This window comes from Branchiostoma lanceolatum, chromosome 8, assembly GCF_035083965.1.
Source record: "Branchiostoma lanceolatum isolate klBraLanc5 chromosome 8, klBraLanc5.hap2, whole genome shotgun sequence".
Lineage (NCBI taxonomy): Eukaryota > Metazoa > Chordata > Leptocardii > Amphioxiformes > Branchiostomatidae > Branchiostoma > Branchiostoma lanceolatum.
This window is the reverse complement of record NC_089729.1, coordinates 16833500-16859122: the sequence shown is the minus strand read 5'-3', so window position 1 is coordinate 16859122 and position 25623 is coordinate 16833500. Positions and strand designations below refer to the sequence as shown.

The 25623-nt window shown below is 39.6% G+C and overlaps 1 protein-coding gene across 1 annotated transcript in view; it reads right to left on the bottom strand.

Annotated features, from left to right (window-relative positions):
• Window positions 1-24897, bottom strand: part of LOC136440438 (inactive rhomboid protein 1-like) — a 59220-nt gene extending 34323 nt beyond the window's left edge. Inside the window, exon 1 of the mRNA XM_066436485.1 lies at window positions 24656-24897. The gene's annotated coding sequence lies outside the window, so the exon portion shown is untranslated. The remainder of the gene's footprint in view (window positions 1-24655) is intronic.
• Between the last annotated feature and the right edge of the window lie 726 nt (window positions 24898-25623).

The following is a 25623-nucleotide window of genomic DNA, read 5'->3' as shown; positions in this document are numbered from 1 at the left end:
AAGACAGACTTTCTGAGGGACTGTCATGTTGATACTTTAATAGTATTGTACAGCATTCTCACAAAGATTTATGACTTTCATATTAAGTACCAAGATGCACACATTACAGAACCATACTATGACAGCAGCAAAAAAGCAATTTCAAAAAGTAACACTAGTCAGTTCAAATCCGGAGGTTCAGTTTCCAGATATCAAGGCGGCCATCTTGGAATTCGAATTTTCCAACTTTTTTTCTACTGAGTTTACAGTTAAGTTTCATATATCATTTGAAAGAGCATGATGTCCCACACATTATGGTGCCTTTAATTTGGTCCTAACATGCAAAGCTAGGAAGATATTTCTTTTAGAAAGTTGTCCAACCCATACTATCATTAGTTGGACCTGGCGACACAATACCACCCCAGACCTGGTTAGACTTGGCCCATACTGGCCTGATAGTGGACAGACAATGATCCACCCTAATGAATGCCATGCAAATGAGTAGAAAATTAGTCCTTCCATTCAGTTGAATACACTTGCATAATCACCAGATTTCCAGTACAATGGGCGGGCTTGAGTTCAATGGGCTTGGTGATTAGAGGTGTCATTGCCCACTGTGACAGGAACAATTAGCCCACAATTGTTTGTAAAAACCCAGGTGAACTCAATACTGCTGGATATGTAAGTTGACCTAGGAGTACATCGTTCACATGCATTTTCAATCAATCATATCTAAAGTTGTGAACATCGCTGACTAATAATTTTTACATGACTACATTCATGATGAAGAGAGCTTTCAGCTTATACCACACTTATAGGCACAAATCTGATATTGCTGAAGATTCCAAATTGCTTCTGGATTTCCCAATTTGAACTGACCAGTGTTAAGTCATTTAATGCTTGATTATGGAAGCAGCATGATATCTCATGAATCCTCACCAAATACTTTATTTACGATATAACCTTACTGTTTGTGAGAGCACAGAAAGAAATTGATATTGTTGACTTAATTGTTTTGGTCACATTAATTTCATTTGTCATTTGGTGAAAACTATTCCCAAAATTTATGATTGATGTCTGCTGATTTGGATGGACACTAAATGAAAGCTACATCAATCATCATTGTATTTCATTAACATGAAAAAAATGCAGCAAAAAAAGGAAATATGTTATACTATTTCCAATAGGGACAACATAAGTGGAAATCCAAATCCTATATCTTTTGGTATATAGTTAAGTGCCTATCTCCATTTCTTTAGCCCTTGGGCCACACAGATGAGCAAGCACTGCAGCAGGAGATTCGTAGGTAGAATAATTATGATCTACTGGTATTTCATAGTTACTTTGAAGCAATACTTAATCACAAATAATATATTTTCCACTTAGCACCATCTCTATACTGTATCTTGATAAAAAAAACACTCTTGAATAAATATTATAGGAACAATTTCTAACATGAAATCTTATTCTAGTCAGCATGAAAAGCAGCATCTCTCTAGAAATGAGGTAAATGTAACTTATTTCCTAGTAAAAAGCAACTGCAAAACAAGGAAAGCCGCCAGGGGGCTCAAAATCGACCTTGACTTTCGTCTCTCCAAGACCTACCCACATACAAATTATCATCAAAATCCATCCAAACATTATGCTGAAAGCAAATATGCTGAAACACAAACAAACACAGACACATCAAAAACAATACAGTACCTCCATGCATGTCCATGGAGGTAAAAATACGACAGGTTGCCCCATGCCTGCCAGATTGAGATATCATGCTTCCCTATTCACAACGATGTAATAAGGCACTCAAAGTACTTAGGGAGATTAGCACAGTCATACATCTCTAGATCTGTCCCCAGTGTCTGGTAGGACTACAAAAAAGCATCAGTGACACGGTAACACAGTAACATATGTCTGTAATTACCAGGGAAACAGGGGTCCTCTGTGCGTCCAGCTGAAAAAGAGGGGGTCCAATTTCCTTGTTATTTTAGTATCATGCGTCCAATTGACGCATGGACGCATGCCTAGCTAAAAGCCTGGATCTGTCGCACAAGAAACTACATCACTAAACATGAGAAACTACTGCAGTCATTGGTCATCAGTTATAATGTAGATGGAACTGCTACTAGATATTTATGAGCAAGTCCACAGGCTAGTCAACTTGAAAAAAATTATTAAAAACCTTGGCTCCCAAGCAATAGGTGGAACGGAAAAAAATTAAAGCTGGAGACCGCAAGTTTACAAATTATAAGGTTAAGACAATATGAGTGTCATTAACTATGATAAAGGGAGTTACATGTATGTTGCAAAGATTTTTTTTTCATACCACAAATAGATTTGTTATCTACATGTATCAGACCATGATAAAACTTGTCATTGTGAGAAAACTCTGAGTCCGACTCATATCATAACATCATATCTACACCAGTATAGATGCCATTATAGATATAATACTGATATGGTTTATTGCCTGTATATGAAGGTGAAGGCTATCTACTGCGCCATATGGCATATATAAGCTCCACATAAAAGACAGGTGATTTTTCAAGATGACTTGTCCTTGGAACGCTAAGTCAAAAGAAGCCAGGCACGCTGTTAAAATTACTTTAACCAGATTCATATCACACAGCACGACTGCTGGGATGTAAATTTGTATGCGTTGCATGCAGAGCTAACATTATGACTTTTATGTCTTGAACTTCTTCCTGTAATCTGGAGTTCTTATCTCTTCACACAGACAGCTTCCGTAGTACATAACCAGACTAAAACCTTCATAATCTCAGCACCGCAGGCTATTCTATTACCCGAGCAGCACTCGGAAAGTAGAATAATTTTCTCTGACATCTTAACCCCTCCTTGTCATCGCTGCATATTGAGATTATTATTCATATCTGCAGTTTGGAAGGAAGCTGCCAGAGGGATCTCAAAATAGTTCAATAACTTTTTAGAATAATTCCTGGTCTGAATTTGAGATCTACATTTAATTTTCTTAAGAAGAAACCAGAGATTTTAACATAATTTAGAAGTCAATTGCTGAACTTTCAGGCCAATACCTTCCCACAATAAAATAGTAAAATTATAAAATCCTGGAGGCATGGAATAATGTTTAATCAGCTACATGTATAGCAAAGATTCTTACCAGTTCACCTAAAACTATTCAGATTTGATATACGTGTACAAAACAAATCATCATCAAAGGGTTATGCTATAGAAGACCGACAACTTCCCTTGCAGCCATGAGTTATAAGACAGGTTTGTGGCTTATGATAAGCTTTTTAGCATTCTGCGCGGTCACCTGAGCCAATCCACTCTCCATTTTCAGAACATTTTCAGCTTGGGCGGTTTTACTAGGTCTTTCATCGACTAGGACTGTCGTAAAATCTGCCCGTGAATGTTGGAAAGTTTGCCAAGTTTGTGTGAAAAATACGTCATCACATAGGCCTACCGGGGGTGTCCCTGTGGTGTAGTGGTCTGCGCTTCTGTCTCTCACCACATCTGGTTCAAATTACTTGGACCAGAAGGACTGGGGTTCAAGCCCCAGGTAGGACAACTCTGGACAAGAGGCGCATTGAGTCATACCAAAGACTTTATAAAAATGGTACATACTTCTGAAACAGTATGGAAGTTAAACACACTTCACTGCCAGTGGACTAGCCCCCTGCTGCAGTGATTGCACCACAGTGTGGCCCCAGGGCTATGAAACAGAGATGGGCACCGCCCTATATAACAATAATGGTGTGGGAGGATTTTAACTTAACGTAGGCCTACCAGTTTCTGACCTGGAAACTAGACAAGCGGGGAAGCTAAAACTTGTTGCCTGCCAAGTTTTGTCATCAAGTAATGCCTACAACTAATGCCCTGGGGAATGGCTTTATAACTTAATTAATTTCCATCCCAGTCTATGCATACTGATGCGGGTACTTACCTGTAACGATTTGTGGCGACAGTTGCCATAAAAGAGGATTGAAAACTAATAAAAGTCAGCCGTCCAAAGCTCTGAGAGATTCGCCCATACACAAACCTATGACTTCGTCCACCATGTTTGCTACATACACCACTGTTTGCAATTTCACGGAGGGCAGACTTTCCTTTGTGTGGGTCTGCACCCTAAATGAGATCAACTAAGAATGGTGAGAAGATTGTGGTAGAATTGATACGTTGGCACTCAAGGCTTTTGTGCAATTAGGCATGCAACAAGCTTACTTCTCGGACGTCGTAAATTCTCCTGCTGTCTCAACGTCCTGAATCAATATTTCAAGCCGGCAAAAAGCGGGAAAGGTCATCGTCGGGTTATCTGACGACACAAAAAAGAAACATTTATCTACAGGGCATGAAGTAACCATCTGTTCTAGACGTAGCAAGGCGTTAAAAGGGCGGAACTTCTATTAGCTACATTAGCAACAGAGATGTATATCAAACTTTAATAGTACCAGACTTATTCCTACTTGAAATACCATGCCAAAACACACCTGTAAAAGCTTTGATGGAGGCCTCGTTATAAGCAGAATTACGATACTAGTAGTTAAATGCTCCAAGGAAATATCGTGTTCAAGAACTGCAGTTTTTAATCCAATTCGCAAAAGCTAATCTTTCAAAGCAATAAATGTTAACTACGTAACTAGTAACTTTACATCTAGCTGATCTGAATATAGCATCAAATACACTTGCTTACTTATAAAGATTACAATTCTGGTTTTGCTAAAAGGTGGAGGTCAAAGGTCACAGCAGTAGAGATACTGTAAATGTAGAAATGTTTGCGGGGATTAAATTTCATGGTAGGGAGAAAATGGAGTGCTCGCGGTGATTTTGAGTTCGCGTTTGAAACAATAGTAGCGCTACAGTTGCTCAGTGGAACGGCTTTTCGCGGTGGTTTTAAGTTTGACCTGAGGAGTTCACCGCGAAAACCGCGAACATGAAACCACCACAAACATTTCTGCCTTTACAGTAAATATTTCATTGATGGGCAAACAAATGGAACAGGTGAGCTGAAAAGGAAACTTTTCTGCCTTTGTGTACTGAGATGACCTTGGAGAAACAGCTCAGTGCTTCCAGTGAAGTATGAGGGAGCTCACATGAGAGCTGTCCTTGGTTCTGAACTGGTTGTAGCTGGGACTGCACACAAATCCCGACTATCCCGAGGGATCCCAGAGTGACGTTATTATGTTGAGCCATACCTAGTATGGCTAAACATATTGTTTTTACTCATGTTTCTTCTTCTTCTTCTTCTTCTTCTTCTTCTCCTCCTGTCAAATCTTTAAATCGATTCATCTCTGTCATTTTTTGACCAAATGACCTGAAATTTGGTACAGAGATAATGTAGGCAAAAACCAATGTGCGTTCTTTTCCTTTTTTTGATATTGACCTTGAAAGTGATTTTATTGAGGTTTTTAGGCTATTTTTAGCATATCTTGGCCTCCTGCGCCCTGGTATTTCAACCGAATGACCTGAAATTTGCTGTATATGTGGCTTGAACAAATATTTAAAGGACTACATTCCCATTTTTGGCATACATATCTTCAAAACGATCTATTTGGGGCTTTTTTGACAATATTTGCCACTTCTGTCACTTTCAATACTAATAGGCGCGCGGCATGCGGACGCGTCCATTTTGATACTGTGGGGGAGTAAGTTGAATGTATCATTATTGATATAGGGTAAGAACAAGGTATATAGGAATGTATGCCTAAACAAATATGTCAAAGTAGTTATAATATCATGAAATGTAGATAAAAAGGATATAACGCCGGGTTCAACACCTTTTGCTGTCGAACTTGCATACACATCCCCCCGATGCATGTCGGTTGGAAAGCTTCTGCGGAATTTTCCATCACTAGTTAGCACGCTAGCAGACGACACTCTGCGTCACGACCAACATTTTTCTATCGTCAGATAGCAGACAGTACTAACGTTACCAGTTAAGAAGGGCTTAAATATCCCGAATTCCTTCCTTACATTGTTATCTTACGTATAGAGATATTTTTGGTAATTGAGAACTCTAAATATTTTGTGTCGCTTTCGTTTAGTAAACACATTTGAAAATGCCCGCTCTGTAATTTTCCATTCATGGGACCGCAGGCAAGTGCTACACCGGCGTCGCAGTGTTTTCGGAATAAAATAATTACCGTTCTCCCTTTAAAACAACCGCCACCCAGAAAATCTTTACATTTCCAGTAAGTAATAGTTACTTGACATTTAATTGATGAATACATTGATAAATTTGATTTCTTTTTGTAGTCACGTTTTATATGTGCGTATTACATTTTGTTGTTTTCATAATTAGCACGTTCGCCCGCTGCAGACGACGGAATTTTCCATTCACGTGACAAGTGACCGCAGGCAAGTGCTATACCATCGTTTTTGGAATAAACCCCCAATCCGAAGACACTTTTGGGCCTTACCCTGGAATTTGTTTACATTTTTAGTAAATAATGGTTACCTTTTATTAAATAAATAAATAAATAAAATATATTTCTTTTCGTGGTCACATTTCGTATGTTACGTTTTGTTGTGTTCCAGCATGTTAGAAACATTTAAATCGGCGGGTACAATATTGATATAAGTTTCGAAACTATCACAACATATAGATTCATCTTTTGTTCGTACAGTTTCGAACATTGGTTAAATGAGCCATACGAAAGCAATTTACACGTCCCTGCTAAGTAGCTGATAGCACCTAATGATAGACCAATAAAGACGCCCCACCGCGAGAAGCCTGGCAGGCGATCGTAGGTGTTTTGTTTACTTTCGCGGTATCAAAAATTTCCACGTGAAGAACGCGGTTGGGTACTCCCAAAATCCTACTACGCCGGACAGAAAGGTTTCCATTAAATTTGTTAGAAATCTTGAATAGATCTAGTTTTCTATTGTTAAAAATCCGTTTCAAGGAAACACGACACACACTACGCTACCGGCACGGTACGGGGGTGTCGCCAGCCGAACAAATTCCCCGCCGCTCACGTTAACCCGCACCCGTTGTTTACGTTTGGAAGAGGTGAGCTGAGAAACACAACGCTCGTTCAAACCTTACTACCGTTGACTGTCACGCCCTTCGAAGCGGTAAACTACAGTCCGAAGATTTCTGTGTGTCCTTCAACAACTACAGATAATCGAAGACTCGTCACTGCATGGCTAGCACAACAAAACAACGAGCGCGCTCAGCTTCTGTACTTATCGCCTCGGCAAAGTTTGGCGACAAGCTGGAAGTTTGCTTACGAGGAGGAAAGACCGGACATAAACATTTTACGTGATTATCGGGAAAACACCATGTTCCGTTGAACTGGGTGGTTAAACTGCAGTTTAGGAAATTTTATAACAGAAATGAACTTAAATCAATGATTTTGTGAATGTTTATTTCAGCATTAGTTATTCCAGATATTTTGAAACTCCAAATTCTTCAACACTACACGGGAGATCGATTCTCCTCAGACTGGCGCGCAACTCCTGACAAAATTGATTGATGATCTCTCTGCCGCCGACTTCATACATGATCAAAGACATCAAAGGCGGGCGGAGGGCGGTGCGCAGGGAACTTGAATATATAATGTGGCGAAGTTGTTGCACAAGGAATTCTCACGCTGAGGGGTACATGAAATAATGCTTACAAAATAGACCTCTATGAATCGGGCCACATTCAGCAATGGTAGACGGATTCGGGGCATGCCGCGCAAAACACACGGTCTCACTGGGGACAGGCGTTTTGGTCCCGCACGTTGTCGCCGCTACGCGATCGAAAGCACGCCGCTGTCTGTCTCGGACCAACACGCGTCTCCCGTGATGTGTAGCGTCCACCAGGCTTTCCTGCGTACGGGCGTATGGATCGTAGAATTCGGCAAAAAAGGAATGATTAGGCCAGTAGAGTCAGTCCCCGGTAAGGTCAATGATTCGCCCGTTTGCGCTTGTAACGTTAAATGAATTTACCCTCTGGTGGTCAAACTTCACTGACAAACATTCTCCCTATTTTTATCATGAGCTTGCGTAGTTAGTCTGGTACTATTATGTGCCGGGAATGTTTATCTATCGCACGCCTTGGAAGGAAGTTCAACCATGATAAATGGTCGGCCTTTGTGAAAATTTGGAATCCCATGCTGTTGATTTTCGTGATTGAATCTGTAAGAAAATATATTTTCATGTCGTTCATGTTTTTGGGACGGACGCCGGGACGGGGTGAATTTTTTCTATCATAACATTTTCGTCCCGTCAGTAATGCAAATCGAATCGTGTTACACACGAGGCAAAACATTAAAAACGTGGGTCTAGTGGAGTGTTTTGGAGCGGGAAAATGCCGGATATTAGCGGTGCCGAACAGTGTACATCGTCGCGCGCGGGTGACGCTCCGTCAAAACAAATCCGCTGGTGGTCTAGCGTGGCCACCGAAAATAGACGGAAACACACAGGAGGACTTAGCACCTTCGTTTACGGGGCAATTGTGAAAATCTTTTGTTACAAATTGTTCGAACATTGAAACCTTTGGATAGATGGTTTGAAACTGTTCTAAATAAAGAGATTTTTGTGAAGTTACGTTCGAAATGTTTCCAACATATGTTAAATAAGTTCAAACATGTTATAAGTTTTAATTCTTATTGTTTGAACAGTTTAGAACTATTGTGACTTAGACATTCTTTTAATCAAAATAGTTCAAACATATTACAAATATTATATTAAAACCCTCTCGGTGACTTGGAACTGACTCGTATTAAACCAAAATGATGCAAAATTTGACATGTGTCTGCCTTGGTCATGTACACAGGCCCTCATTTAAATGTTTGGCATACAGCCTTTCAAAACAATTTTTGAAATAAACAATTTTTTCGTTTCGTTTTTTTCAACCCAAATGTATACTATTGAATCATGCATTCAAACAAAGGGGTGTCACATTTCTATATTTCACCCATACTATCGCTGCAATATGTTGTTTTTGGTAATTTCCTTCTTCTCCTGTCAAATCCTCATATATATCATTATGTATACTATGGAGAACTTAATTCTTTCCTGGGGTTAATTTTTTTAAATTCAAATTTGAACTGGGTTGATTATGCGCGAGAGTGTAATTTTGAGCGGATATTTGTCGACTGGTCTAGTTTACATAGAGATGGCACGGAATATCCCATTCTTGCAAGGGGAGGATTCTTTAATTATTTATTGCAATTTTGAGCTGGAGTGATTATGAAAAAGTCCATTTGTTAGCAGTAGTGTATTTGTTTATGTGGATATGGTTGTGGACTGGTCCATATTGTGTTGAGGTGCTACTGGAAGACTCCATTCCTGTTTGGAGAGACTAATTGTTTTTAAACTCAATTTTGGACTGGGGTGATCCATTTTTTTAGTGGAAGTATTTTAGAATGGTCCATTGTTATTTTGGGACAGTCCATTTTTTGCATGGCGAGGAGTATGGCTAAACATGCTGTATTTGCTCGCAAATGTTGCCTTTCTAGTTACATGTATTTTTGCTTGAGAACTGTGGAAAATGAGCGATGGTACTACCGCATACATGCAGTACAGCTAATACACATATATAGTACTGAAGTCTTATCAAACACAAATAACTAATAACAGAAACATATCACATAGGCTCTGTGAATACCAAGCTGTAGTATGTGTGCAAGTCTTGCATTACCATGGCATTGAGGATATATAGGGGCTCAGCAAGCCAAACATATATCGTGGTTGCATGTATTTTACCATTGAGCTAAATGTGAGTGTGTGGAAGGGGGGATACCGGTAGACAACTATGCAGGAAAAGTTGAGATACAAAATGAATAATTGAAGTACCAAGATCATACAAACCAATCACTGTTCCTAAACTTTAGGTAACAAAAGTTTCAACTTTATTCCTACCAATACTGTATACGTAATCATGTCTTAATCTTATACTACTTCACATGTGAATTACAGTCAAGTGCTAACTCGCAGTATACGAGACCTAAGCCCTCCTTTTGTTGACTCTAAGACCAACTATAAGAGCCAAGTTTGGCTGTGATCACCATGTAATGAGCACTGGAGGGGCCAGCTGTTATGCAGTCTTTTACAGCACTTAATCTACTCTTCAATAAATAAGTGATCCTCCTGTGCTGAGAGTCTGCCAACAGCACGACTGCGTGCGTGTAATGCATACAAATAAGACAGCTCGTAGCAGAACGTTGTGGGCGCTAGAGCCAGAATATCAGAATTGTCATCTTACAGATCTAAGGAACATGGATCTAGCTTATGGAACACCAGAGGTGGCTTATGTGTCAAAATATATTTATGGAACTTTTGGGAGACACTCCATCAGAGGTTCGTGGAAAAAAGATGTCAGTGTCTCAAGATTGAAGGAGCTAAGTGCCAGGTGTTTTTGCCATAAGGCTCTTTCGTAACCGATATGTCTTTGCCAAAATAGTGACACGCAGTCGGGATAAAATATAGCGGCAGTCACTGCAACTAAGCCACATGGTACTGACATGTTGAACAGTGTGTACCCAGAGGAACTGAGGTATAAAATTTCCCAAGTTCACAATCTGAAGTTGTATTTAGGTCTTCTACATTAGGTCTTCTACATTCTTCATTTCTTCATATAAGGCCACACCAATTTAATTTCTTGGTTAACAGATTTTATTTTTAATTTTAGCAACAACAAAAAAAGGAAACAGAAGGCTGGGGTGAAAACTTGCACCTGACCCTGTTCACTCCCTGATACTGTGTGCACCAATGTAAAAACATATTCCTCTGAGATTTTGTTTTCATGTTGTTTTTCCAATCTAGCATTTTTTTTTTAAAAATTTTTATTCCGTTAACCAAGAAAATAAATTGGTGTGGCCTAATTCTCATGAATACAACGTAGCAATGTTTAAGAGTTTTTTTTCTGGCTTAATTTGAAGATTCTATGCAAAGTTAAATGTTCTTTCACAACACATGTGTCTTTGCCAAAATACCAGTAACTCTTACAGGAAAGTGACACACAGTTGCAATAAAACATACATGCAGCATCAGTCACTGCTTCTGGGCCATATACGTCTTAAAATGTTCGACAATGTGTACCGAAGGAACTCGGAAGTATTCTAGATCTGCGATTTACAGGTTTGCTATGAAATCACAATGAAATTTGGGTAAGAAGAGTCAGAAATAAGTGTTATGTTAAACATATATCTTAGAAAAAATTGCGCTAAACACAACAAAGATTTCCTTTAAACTACCCAATAAGTTTCACAAATGTCATGTAAAACAATCAGTTCTTTTGCTCGTGCCCTAATTGCTTATATTTCTCAAGCCAGATGGTCCAATTTTGGCAGGTGTGCTTTGAAAAATCAACCAAGGCAATACCAGTAAATCTGAAAATTGATCGGTCAGAAAACGAGATGCCTATCTATTAAGGCTCACCTGTTAGAGTTGATAACACTTTAAATTTCTCGACTACGCTGTAAACAAGCTTTTCCCAGGAGGAACCTGTCCTTGAAAGAAATGACGTCGGTACTTTAAGCTCATGTATTTCAACGATGTGAATATTACAAGCGAATGGGGTAAACTTGGTTGACTTAAATGGCTATGATTGTCCTTGGGCATGATTACAAGTGCACTGCGGGGAAACGTACATGTAAGAGTTATTCTGGGGCACTCCGAGGGGGAAAATCGGTAAAATTCCAAACTGATTTTCCCCTCCAGGTTGAAAGATGTCCACAGGCCATGCAGCTTGCCAGCCAGCCTGTTAGTTCTGCCAACTTCACTTCTGCAAAACAGATTTCTTGCTTAACTGACCTTAACCGTGGCTTGAGGTAGCTGGGGAGAACATTCCGTTGCGGTAATGTAAAATTTGACCAAAACTAACCCCAAGGCCACACCAATTTAATTTCTTGGTTAACGGATTTTTATTTTCAAAAAAAAAAATTTTTCGAAAAAAAAAATAACGAATTGATGTGACGAAAACAGAATTTTTCTTCTTTTAAATAAAAATCTTTTAACCAAGAAATTAAATTGGTGTGGCCCAACCTGAGATTGAAAAATGAGTTCTGTAGTCAATAGCTTTTTCTGCACATAGTCATCACCCCAAAATTCGAACTCAGGGCCCTCAATGCTTCATTTTGCATACATGTAGCTGAGAGTCCCTTGAAATCAGGGCTGTCTCAGAGGACGGAAATTTGGTGGTTGGGACAGAAAAAATGGAGAACATTTTCGTAATATACAATTTTGACCCAAACTACCGTACCCCAACCAAGGAGTTGAGATTGAAAAATAAGTCCTATAGTCAATATCTTTTCCTGAATATGCCCGTCACCACCCCAAAATCCAAACTCCGGGTCCTATCTCAATGTTTCCTATTGCATAGCTGTGTCCCTTGAATTGGAAATAAAGTCAAAAGCCACATCCACCCACCTTTCCCAACAGTACACTTTGACATTTGTTGCTGCTGCTGACTGTGCTGAGGCGGGTTGTGGGTTGCCGCCAACATTCCGCTGAGTGACAATGCCACACAAAGCAGGACTTTCGTACATGGATATGCGGAACTTGCAACATCATGCATTATTTCTAACCCTACTTCATCAGGTCCATGGCTCTTCAGCTAGGTGGCATCTTAGGCCTCATCAATTTAATTTCTTGGTTAATGGGTTTTTATTTTCCTAAAAAATTCTAGAAAAAAAATCAAAAAATTTTTCTAAAAAATTTTTTTTTCTAAAAAAAAAGGAATTTTCTTTTTCTAAATTTTTCTTTTTCTAAAATTTTTAGGAAAATAAAAATCCCTTAACCAAGAAACTAAATTAGTGTGGCCTTAGGTACTGAAGGGCGGAACAAATTTAACCTCCCTGCTGCCTATGAGCAATAGCGAACTGGCAGCCAAGCAGCTACTTCAGTATGCTAAAGGCTATAATAAGCTCCATAAATTGACTTACGTAAATTGGGTTCTGTTAAGATCGTTACAAGACGGCACAGCACTATTATTCCATTGCTTAGGCCACACCAATTCAATTTTTTGGTTAACGGATTTTTATTTTCCAAAAAAAAAAAAATTTAGAAAAAAAAATCATGAAAACAGAAGGCTCGGCCAGCCTTCTGTTTTCATGATTTTTTTTTCTAAATTTTTTTTGGGGGAAAACAAAAATCCGTTGACCAAGAAATTAAATTGGTGTGGCCTTAGGGAGAGACCTGTACAAGTAACTTGCTTGCTCTTCCAGGGCAAATTGAAAGGCTTTAGCTTTCTGGACTAGCCCCAGTGGCCTGTGGAAGGCATTGCTTCACACACTTCAACAGTTTACAGATGGATTGTTAGCACCAGAATGGCTGCTTGGCTTGATGGAATCAGAGTCTAATGAGTTTGTTGCACCACTGGCACCAGTAACTTGTGAAAGTCTTTTTTTCCAAGCAGCTAATCTATCTTTTTTTAGAAATTAAGGACAGGCCATGGCTATTAGTATTAGTGCTATAGTATAGTGGGCTATTAGTGGCTATGCTTTTATGCTGTCTTATTGGCCTGACTGTTTGTGCAATCGTAAGATTGTATGGTCAAATTGAGTTGTAAACCTTTTACAAGTTTACTCTCCAAGCAGAGGACGGGTTCCGGCAGGTTTTTTACATGTTTTTAGGCGTTTTTGTCTGGCTTTCTACTTTTTCATATTTTTTGTCTCTATAAACCCCCAAAAAAAATGAAAAAGTAGAAAGCCCGCCTAAAAAAATGTAAAAAAACTGCCGAAACCCGTCCTCTGCTTGGAAAGTATTACAAGTTGTACATTCTGAATTTTCCTTTTCAGATGGCAGCCATTCTAACTTTTACCGCTTAAAATCAAGATGCGGAAAATTGACTCAAATCTTGTAATGTCAACAAACTCTAGTATGATTTCACAAAGTTCCCTGTCTGAATTTTCTTCACCTACATGTATGTTGCGGGGTATCCCTGTGGAGAGTGGTCTGCGCTTCTGTTACTAGCCACATCTGGTTCAAATTACTTGGACCAGAAGGCCCCGGTTCAAGCCCTGGGTAGGACACCTCTGGACATGAGGCACATTGAGTCATACCAAAGACTTTATAAAAATGGTACATACTTCTGAAACAGTATGGAAGTTAAACACACTCCACTGCCAGTGGAGTAGCCCCTTGCTGCAGTGATTGCACCACAGCTATGAAAAGGGGATGGGCACCGCTCTATACACCTTAGGGTGTGGGAGGATTTTAACTAACTTTAACTAACATGTATGTTGCAGAATTAAATCCTTTAAATATTCTTTTATGAATTGTTAATACAATGTAGCAAAATGTTAAAGAGATTTTATTCTGGTTCAATTCAAAGATTTTAAGTTACGAGCTAAAGGGGGGAGCTGTTTTGTGCAACGTAATTTAAACTCATTAGTATTATTGTAAGGTTTAAGAGCTTAGTAACTTAACTGCCATTAACATTGGTAAGTCACTAATACTAGATCGTCTTTTGCATTATTAGCAGATGCCATTGGAAGAAATCCATGCTTTATAATGATTAGATTCTTCTGCAGCCAAATGTCTGTCTCCTAAGAGGCTCATAAAAGATCCAATGTCACAGACAATAACTTATTACCCAGATTACTTTGGCGCTGGCTTCAAGGATAGACTAATAAAGAGGATCATCAGATGCTTTCTCTCACGGATAATCAAATTCCCAGCACAAACAAGATATGACAACAAGGCTCGGCAAATAGATTTAAAAAATCAGCGTCAAAATCACTGCAGTGAACAGTTTTAGGGATTGTGTTATGGCAGTTATTGTATATGTGGGTCTGTATAGCTGGAGGGAAAAGCGGAGGGTGCGCGGCCGCAAGGACGTCCCCGTTGGTCGTGGATCACAGAGCTAAAGGAGTGGACCGATCGCTCAGCCAACCAGATGACCAGACTGGCGGAAGACCGCCAGCAGTGGAGAGCTTTCACTGAGAGCTTTGCTGCCCCGACGGCTGACTAAGCTATATGGGAGAGAGTGAGTGAGTGAGTATAGCTGGTTTGACCGCCCTTCGGCTTAACAGTTACTAGTAGTAGTACACAAATGTTTGCCAGCTTCACAGGCACACGGCGTGGCAGCAGCTGGTTATGTTAGGCAGAACGACCTGTCACACCTAACCTTTGCACATCTAGCTGCGAGCGTTGTTTACGGCTAGCTAATGAGGATGCCCCTATTGTACATGTACTTGGTGGTAACAAGTTTCACTCTACATGTACATAATAGTTCTAGTATAGGGAAAAAAAGTTTTGAACACCTCATGACAATATTGAGTTTGATAACTCTGATACTTGAAGGCATGAGACTATTTCTTGTCCTTCATTGACACAAGAATGTAGAATTTAGAATGTACACGTAGCTGACATTGTTGAAAGACATTTGTAAAATCCTTCACCTTAACGTTTTGTAAAATATTATTAAATAATCAAGTACATGATCACTCAAGCTATCTACCTACCAAAAATCATGACCATCCATCAAGCCCTTCTTGAGTTATTCCCTTTCAAGGTCTGAAGCAAAACCTGCTACTGCAGTTTCAAAAAAGCAGCTAGGGGGCCAAAACCTATACCACTTACTCTCTGTCCAAAGAGCTATCTACCACTACTCAAAAATCAGTTCCATAGCTTGTCCAGAACACGAGATATCAAAACAGGAAGTTCTGCTGCAGTACCATAACAAGCCGCTAGGGGACCCAAAATCTAATCATTTCCAAGTCTCATCAAGACCTACCCACCCACCAAATATCAAGACAATACATCCAAGCCTTCTCGAGTTATGCTGGTCGTTTCAAACACACACACAAACGCTACCCTATGCATAACCTTCTTGGCGAAGGTAAATATACATGTACAGTACTGTAGCATACCTGGGGTTAGTAGAATCTGATGCAGTGCTATCCATTATGCAATGTCTTATGTCTTACTCCTACAGACTAACAGTAATAATAGTTAATCACACACACTTTTATCTAGGACGAGCACACACCCAGGGGGCTGATATGAATTGCTGTAATCATATTCCAAACTCTTGGAGATGGTCTTACGTTGAGACCTGTCATAATTCAGAAGAAAATCATGCTGCCTGTTATCATAATCATAAGAACAGTTCATTCAACCAAATTTTGAGCACAAAAAGATGACTTTACTGGATTTCACATTGATTTTGCACTGCAGGATAACCATGGCATCTTGTGCTATCTTTGGGGTATGACAGTACCTTATTTTTGAAGCTGTTAAAAATAATATGAGTATACTGTACTGTAAATCAATTTAATATAGCGGCAGGAAAATATAGCAGTTGGGGAAAATGGAGTAGGTCACGGCACTTAATTTCAACGGTGGGAACAAACATTACTGGCTTAAATATTAGTGATGAAATATTAGCGATGATAAAATTTATGTTGTTGACTAGTGACAGTTAAATCAGCTAAAATTAAGTTACAGTTAACAAATCAAGAATTACAGTATATCAAGTCAATCATTTATCAAGAAAAGAGTCAGCACATGAGCACAATGTAACAATTTTCAAGTCAACTTCTAGCCTACATGTATGATTTTCCAGGAGAATTTGTGACAAGTCCAAGACTTTCCAAGAATTTGTCATGGTAACATATGCATGTCACATAATCACACTAAATTATAGGTTAAGTCACAAAGCTACATGCAATTAGTCATTTTCTTAATATCCAACATCACGACGCACATGCACTTGCCAAGGGTAGTTCCATTCCAGACATGAATTGTAAGAAATTGAAATTACCAACTTTGTATACTTTACGATTACCGTTAATATATTCAGATGCATGTAACTGCCACATCAATGCTGGCTGTTCCCTGAGCAATCTTGACTGAAGCACATGCAAATCCACATTTCATCAAATTTAAAGATCTAAATTATCAAATGGTTATTTAAGTTCAAACACTGTATGTACGACGCAACCGTTTTGTGAGGATTCATATTTGCATAGACTGCTCTTAAATTGCCTGTCATATAATCATAACCAAACTTGAACGTGCTGGCTGCAAAAACAAAGTGTGCACTTAACAGGCATAGACAGCTAGACGTAGGACATAACCAAGTTACAGTTGAATAGACATTCATCAAGGAGGCCTATTTCTGACCTTCTCTACTGATAAAACACAAGCGAAACAATTCTTGACAGAATTGCACTTGCACAAGTCAACTGCCATTTTGAGGAGCCCAAATATAAAATTTGTCATTAATTAAGTGAGCTAGCCAGTATGTACCAAATGGGAAATTAGTCATAAGTTACATGTAAGTGTGTTAGCTAGTAGTACAGTAATATGACCCGTCTCAAACTGCTTTTGACAAGACTAATAGCGTATCTTTAGTGACACGATTGTCTTTAAATAAAGATGCATTGTGGATAGTCCCCGACATCGCTATTACACAACATGATTGGAAAAGCTCAAACACTTCAGTGGGATCCAATGTCACAGACAATAACTTATCAGCTAAATTGCTTTGGCGCTTTACCTGATAATGAGCAACATCAGACACTCTCCCTCACCAATAATCCAATCTTCGGAACGAATAAGATATGATGGCGCTGTGCTAAGCTGTCCGCCGTGTCCGGGCAAATGGCAGAGATCCGCATCGAAAATCAAATATCGTAGGTTGAAATGAACCTGCCTTCTCGGTCCGGGTGCCACCCCTAATTCATTTGGAAAGACCAATCCCAGCTGAAATGGTGGAACAGACGCATTACGGCTACCCACCGAATTGGCTTCTACTCCAAGATTGAATTTCTTGTTGCTGCATTTCCCGCGAGGGAAAGCGGGCCGAGACTGAGACAAAATGAAGTACACTTCTTTAAGAGCATTGGAGTTTGTCACCCGTCCCATTACGGGGATTACTCCTCCATTTCTACATCAGCAATTTGCGTTTCATCAGCGACAGCGACGGCTCGATATTCCATCTACGCGTGAAACCTTCCTGGGCGTTCATGGGTCGCGACAGTCTGGCATCGTGATTGGCAACCGGCCCGTAGATAAAAAGCTATCTCGGCAACACCTGGATTTCGATTCTCACTTTTCCGTAGATTCCTTCACACTCAAGTTGGCATTTTGATCAAATCCCCAACCTTAGCAAACAGGGCTACTTAGGTAGTTTGAGATGACTGAAAGTGAAGACTAATTTGTCAACAGGGAGAAGTTCAGCGGGCCGCGGAAATTGGACATGGCCAAGTGTGAAGAGTGTGTCATCTGTCATAGACATCTTAGGAAGGTGCACCTGTGTGATGGGGTAACGTAACTGTGAAATTAGTTGTACGTTGGAGTCTTTACCCCCTGTGCGCTGATCGCTATAAATGATTAGAAGATGGGGGGCCTCCACAACACATCTGTTAATGGTATGACAGGGCATCTTTGTATAAATCCATCAAAATTTGTGTAATTCTGTCATTTTGAAAAGGAGCATTTACACAATGGGTTTGGGAAAACATTTCTACACTGAAAAAAATATGATCTTACTTTCTATACAAAAGTATTTCTATACAAACAGGTTTCCAAACTGTTGGGCATCATTTCATGTATGTAATGATCATACATCAACAGTGCATAATATAAAGATTACATAAATACTCCTTAGTTTTGCTGCATTTGATGTAATGATGAATTACCTGCACTTCATTCATGTTCTCTGAAAGAAATCCCCTTAAGCCCCCGTCACAAATAAGAAATTCAGCTCGGCCGACGTGTTGGCGAGCTTCAAATGTGCATTTTTGGCCGAAGTACGGCCGATGTCCTGTCGACTATGCAGGCTTCGGGCGATTTTTAGAAATAAAAGTTGATCCAAATATTGGCCTTTTACCAGGTTAGTCGATACTGACTTCGTCCATGTCCAAGAGATGGTACCATCTCATGGGGGATTTTTAGTTTTTAGTGTTCGACGGACGTGGCCCGAGATTTTCATTGGAAAATACGGTCAACGCTTGGTTGATTTTGAAATTCGGCGAGCTTCGGGGGATCTACAAAGTCAGCCGACGCTCGCATGAATTGTGACGCCGGCTTAAGCAGGTCTGACTCCAGCTTTCATTTTTTTTTCATCCCGCTCACTGTTTGGGAGCCCATGTTGTTAATTTTCGTTGTTAAGTCTGCCATTTTAAGCTTGCAAAAATACATTTTAATGGATTCTATGTCATGAAGTTCAGACCTTTTTGATGGATGTGGTGACATTTTTTCTGCCCCAAGAGGCAAACATCCATTCCTGGACGGATCCTGGAGACAGCTCGCAGCCTCAGAGAGAAATTTTGGAAAACGTCGTCATGTTCAGTATTAGAGGAGCGAAAACAGTGGGTAAATACCTGTGAGTAGACAAAGGAACCCCTTGCTGCACTTTGGCAATTATGTTGTATTGAGGTCACTGGAGATGCTGAATGGCCGATTGTAACTAGCTCACTCATTCTGTAAGCTTTTAAAACTAGAGTTCCACGAACACATTATCTTCGCCAAATAATCAAGGCTTATTGTGGAGAGTGATTAATATTTCCATGCTTATCACCCCCTGCAAACTTGATCATACACCATACCGTTTGAAAGTTACGATTTGGGGAGAATGAGGCCAGTATAGATAGGGATAAAAATCATTTGGTGGTACAGGACTAGTATATGTGTATAGTGTGCTGATATATGTTATAACTGGTCATCAAAAAAATTGAAAGTTATAATTAAATGGTACAGTCAATATATATGAATAGAATAAATCTTTATTCCATATCATACACATTTTGCAAGACATAGTACATGTTACTTTTCCATACTGTGCTAGGTAATACCTAGCAGTGGTGCAGTTTTGGTGCAGTGTACTCTCTGAGCAGAGGAGTGGGTCCGGCTGGTTATTCACATGTTTTTAGGTGTTTTGTAAGGCTTTCTATTTTGTTCCCTTTCCGTTATGTCTCAACCCGTGTGTTGGACAAAAATGCCGAAACTGAACACTTTAAAAACCAACCGGACCCAGACATCTGCTTGAATTGTAGTGAGACTGCCCCATTTGTTTACTTATGTACCCCATCTGTTTATTTATGCTTCTAGGCAAGGCCTTCTGCTGGCCTGTTTCGGGAACCCTGTCACATACCCCATTATAGAATGTAATGGATTTACAATTATCCTTACTAATTATGCAGATTAGCCCCTGTTTTCTATGATTAGACATCGGTTGTGCAAAGCACCATCTGAGCTCTCTACATACAAAACTTCACGACAATCTCTTCACCCCTTCTCAAGTAATACGTGTCCGAATGTCAAAACAAAAACACCCACTGCAGTCCTGAACAAGCCGCTAGGGGGCCCAAACTTACAGAACTTACTTCTTGTGGCATGAACTATCTACCACACAAATATCATGACCATAGCACTTTCAGAAAATATGCCAGTAAATTTTGAAGCTCCGCTGCAGTACCTTAGGTACTCGCTAGAAGGCCGATTATCGAACTTGACCTTTCTTTCCGTAAACCCTACCCATCCACTAAATATCATACAGATCCATCAACAGCTCCTTGAGTTATGTTGTCCACAAGAAAATACACATCCACACAAAGCCCGCTGCAGTACCGACGGAAAATGCCAGGAGAACCATTTTTGAACTTGACCTCCGTTTCTACAACATCTACAGACTTGCAAAAAATCATGAAGATCCATCAACGTTTCCGTCACTTTTTTTGCCTACATACAAACGCACGAAAATTAAAAGTCCGCTGCAGTACTGTTGAAAAACGCATGGTGAACCATTTTTGAACTTGACCTTCCTTTGCACAACCACTACACACCTACCAAAAATCATAAAGATTCATCAAAGGTTTCTTGAGTTATGCTCTTGACATACATACAGACCCACCAAACAGCTGGCTCAACCGAAAACATAATCTACCCCGAGTACTATAGTACTCGACGAAGATAATAAAATAGCCAAAAACAAAGTTAACAAAACCCAAATAATCGATATCATCAGTGGGACTACTCTTGAAAAACCATTTACAAAGCGACGAAAAGACAGCTTGCTGAAATTGACAGAAATCCGTAATTTGCATTTTTATTGCCTTCTTGCCAGACTGTATTTTGATCACTTTACCTGAAACAGTATTAGAGTGCAGTGGAGCTTGTTCTAAATGATCTTGTAACCTGAGGTATGCATGACGGTAGATAAAAACTTGTGGAACATTGTGATACAGTATGCCTGTAGTCATTTCAATCATCAGCTAAAGATTAGAGCACAGCATGGGACTAATTGTAACTCCCTAAAGTAAAGTGTCATCTTGCCTGAAAAAAAGAGGAAAAGTCATCTTGGACTTAGTCAAAGATGACGTTTTCCTCTTTTTTTAGTCTAAGAAAGTATGAAAATCATGTTTGTCTCATTATACCTAATGTACCAACATGCACATGTATCATAGTTCAGTTGTGTCAGAGATGGCAAATAGAAATATAGATATATGACTGTACAGTGTGTAATTGTGGTTAGTCGGTTGGTCGGTTGGTCGGTTGGTTGGTTGGTTGGTTGGTTGGTTGGTTGGTTGAGTGGTTGGTTGGTTGGTTGGTTGAGTGGATGGGTGGTTGGTTGGTTAGTTGCAATTGGTTGGATGGTTAATTTTGGTTAGTAAGTGGATAAGAATTTGACAAAAAAAGTTAGGAAAGGGCTTTTCTTAAAGGCTTTTCATGATTTTTAGTTTGCTTGTAGGGCTTAGGCCACACCAATTTTATTTCTTGGTTAACGGAATTTTAAAAAAAAGCTAGATTGGATCATCAACATGAAAACAGGATCTCACAGGAAAGTTAACTTTGTACTTTGGTGCACACAGTTTCAGGGAGTGAACAGGGTCAGGTGCAAGTTTTCACCCCAGCCTTCTGTTATAATGATGTCCTCATGCTAAGATTTAAAAAAAATTAATCCGTTAACCAAGAAATTAAATTGGTGTGGCCTTAGTCTCAGAAAAAAGCGTCAAAATGTGAGGGGCCCCTAGCAGCTTTCTTAACAACTGCAGGTTCTTCTTAAAGGCATCCAAAGCATTTTATGAGGCTTGAAACTTGAAGTTGAATACAAAAAAATCAAATTTCTAGTCATTCCTACACATATAGTAAGTTTCAATGACAACATACCATTACATATCGACATTAAAGGAGCAAAGATACAATGTCGTAGTGGTGAGAACTGATAGAAAATCCAAGCCCTAATAAACTCATCCTGACTGTCCATCACAATTAGCGGTTCGACCAATGAGAGAGTGACTGGATGTCTGTCAAATAGTTGCATTTTTATGTTTTGATTTTGCATTTCTACGTTTTGATGGAGGTGGGTGGGGCTATGATATCGGTCTATTTACAGTAGGCGCGTAAAACTAAAAGATCACAATGTAGCTTATTTTTGTGCCGCTTTTGAGCACTTTTGATAAGAAATCCGCACGCAAATGTGGTTAACAGTGGCACTAAATGTCAATTTCATAAAGATTACAGCAACTAGAATATTTCCAGTTTGAATGCGAAATTGCAAATCCTAACTGATGAGAAGTCCATGCTGGCCTCCCACAGGTTGGTTTTCTCTGAGAGCTTTTCTAGTTCCTGAATCAGATAGCCATCCCTTGTGGACACTTTCAAGGCCAGCCAGAAACCCCAGTTCACTCCAAATCAGACTCAATTGTGGCTGGGGAAGTAATCCAACTCTTGCCTGAGGGTCTCAACTCAGGAAAGAAATTGAAATTGCTCTTAGCAGTTCTTAGATACATTGGTGTAGGGGCTTTAGAGCGTCTTATCTGCTGCTATTCTTGTACTCAACAGACATGTGAGATGCATTCTTATACATGTAGTTGGTAATGCACAAGGCTTTCAAAACTTAAGAAATCTACTAGGAAATCAAACTAAAAGAAAAGGATCATGACTCCATCGGATGTGTTGAATGTATTGAATAGGACGGACTGGTGTTATAATGTTATAAATGACCATTCTTGGTCCTTGGTCCAAACACCAAACTGTGTAAGATTTTATATGATTATGATATTATTGCACTGTACTCATAACACATATACTATATAGCTACATGTATAGTATACTGTTGTTCAGTTATATGTCATTGTCTGAGAACATACATATATCCTAAAGGACAACGCTATATTAAGCTTACCTGTATGGAAATCCCACATCGACTATCAACACATTTATCATCATAATTGTTCTATTCTATTCTAGGAAATGGAGATATAGCTAATTGTGGAACATTTAGAAGATTGATCTGCCCATCAATATATATCATTTACAATGTAGGTGCATGTACCCTTTCATTATGCTTTTCCCAAAAGGGAAAAAAAGATAAGTGATTGGTTGTCTTTCCGGTTTGTTTTCTTTTATCATATCCTTCCTTGAAACAAAACTCAGTCATATGCATGCACCCTTCCTTTATTGATTGGCAACAGATAACAAACTGGTCATCTAGTCCAAGGGTTCTGTTTCCAACAACCTGTCAGGTGGATCATCTGAACAAAGAAGATATATCAAGAAAGGTCTCGCACACACATCCATTTTTGTACAGTCGGAAAACAAGTTTAGGCCATTGTTCTACCGGAAGGGACCATGCCAGGTTCTGATAAAAATAGAAGTATCCCCGTAATCCCTTATACATTTTCCCAACTAAATAATTCATCATTGAATTCCAGCTGAATTGTGGCCTCAGTGACATGTGATACTGAACTACCAACTTGGTACAAGGTATTTCCATCCTACGTTTTAGCAGCTCTAAATATTTAGCATCAGCTTGAATAACTAAATGCCATACACTCTTTTCAAACCCAGTATACCATTGATCCTTAGAGGGGGTGCGATAGAAAGTAACTGTATTGATTATTGGGCCCATAGAGATGATAGGCTCGAGCCACCATCAGCAGTGATGGGCTGCAGGGAGCAACAGCTCCAGCTGACCTATGACCTCTTCACTCTCACCACCTGATTAGGATCGACTGCTGCATTTCTATAATTTGTAGATAAGCAACACTGGCACGTTCCAATCTCTGTCTGCAGAGATGTCCCGCTTTGGGGATTTAGATAAAACAGAACTCCCTAGGAGATTTAGACTACCAGTTTTAGAGATAAGATAGGAACAAACGACGAGGAATAGAGTACGCTTGCAGAATAGGAAATTCCTGCTATATCAAGACTGCTAATTGAGAAGTAATACTGTTATCATATCGACCTGGGATACAGGTTTGATATCTTTATTGAATTATGAACGAATGATGATTTCAGGGCTTTCATTGTTTTCCTATGGAAATAAAATTCAACTTCTGAATTCGAGCATAATCTGAATTACTGAGATAATAATGTTTATTCTAAATACTGAGAGGGTATGTTTATGAGGGCAATTTGATACATTGATTGCAACTGCATTTTTTACGGCACATTTTATTGAGGTTTACTTTGAAGCTGACTGAAAAAAGCTGAATTTGAGACAAGGAGAGAAAAACTACATTAGGTTCAGAACAACTGACAGAATGAAAAAAATTACAAATAAACATTGTTGTTTCTTTTTAAACAGTCTGCATAAGGCAAATTTCACTCCAAAATCGGCAAAGACTATTCCCTATGAAAATGCTCTCTTTCCCATTTAATACAACCTCTTGTTACAGCATTCCCAATTGTCATAAAATATGTAAATACCTGTTTCAATGTTACCTATTAAAGCTGTAATCCATAATTTCTCCCATATGAATGTAATATCAAACCACCTTGGTAAGATAATGAAAGACAAAATCCGACTTACCAGTTGACTGAACAACCACTGCAAGCAGGTGGCTTGGAGATCTCTGCCGGCTCAATATATGTACCTTAGCGTTAGGGGACCCTTAAGAAGCACACATATGAGGACCGGGCACTTGAGCCGAGCAATTTTTGCCGGCGGTTTGAACATGGATCATGATGAAACGAGGTGACCCTGCCCGGGGAATCCGTGTCGACGGGACCACGAGAGCAAACACGCGTCCTCACCACTCAAGTACGCGCTGTTTGCTCATCTGCATACCCCCGACCCAACCATTGTAATTAGACAGCACTCTGTGTAAAACTGAGGAGTGTAATGTGAACCGGGAGGGGGAGGGGTCTGTGAGGGGTTTAACGACCTCGCGGCCGTCGGGGAATTCTGAGTAATGACCAATCAATGACTTCTGCTGTTATGGACACGAATGTCCATACCTCTGAAAATTGCGCCCCCAGAATTCATGCATACCGATAATTTTTCAGCGGCATTCCGATACCCCGGGTAATGTCACTCGATGAATAATGGAGTGATACCGCTGTTCGGTGCAGTGACCATAGGCCATGACAAATGAACACACCTTCCCTCCTACAATACCAATTCCGCTGCCAACGCACACACCCCATCATTTTCTCCCAGAATCCAATAAAGGCCAAAACATATCACTCCATACTTCCTGTAATCTTTAGAATAATCAGAAGATAATCCAAGGATTCCATCTGTCAAGATCGACTTAATGACAGTAACATGAGGAACATACCATTCTGCTCATGGGGTAACAACCATTTACAAAGACTGTTCCATTACGCTATATTTGATGAGTCCTTTGTCTTAATTATCATAAGGAAAACTTGCTCCTTGAAATAATACCTAAGAAATGTCACATATCAGATTCACTCACAGTAATAAATTAACCATCATTTTAATAACTTTCAAAGGCCCCCCTAAGAAGCAAATAATTGCCCACCCCTAGGTTG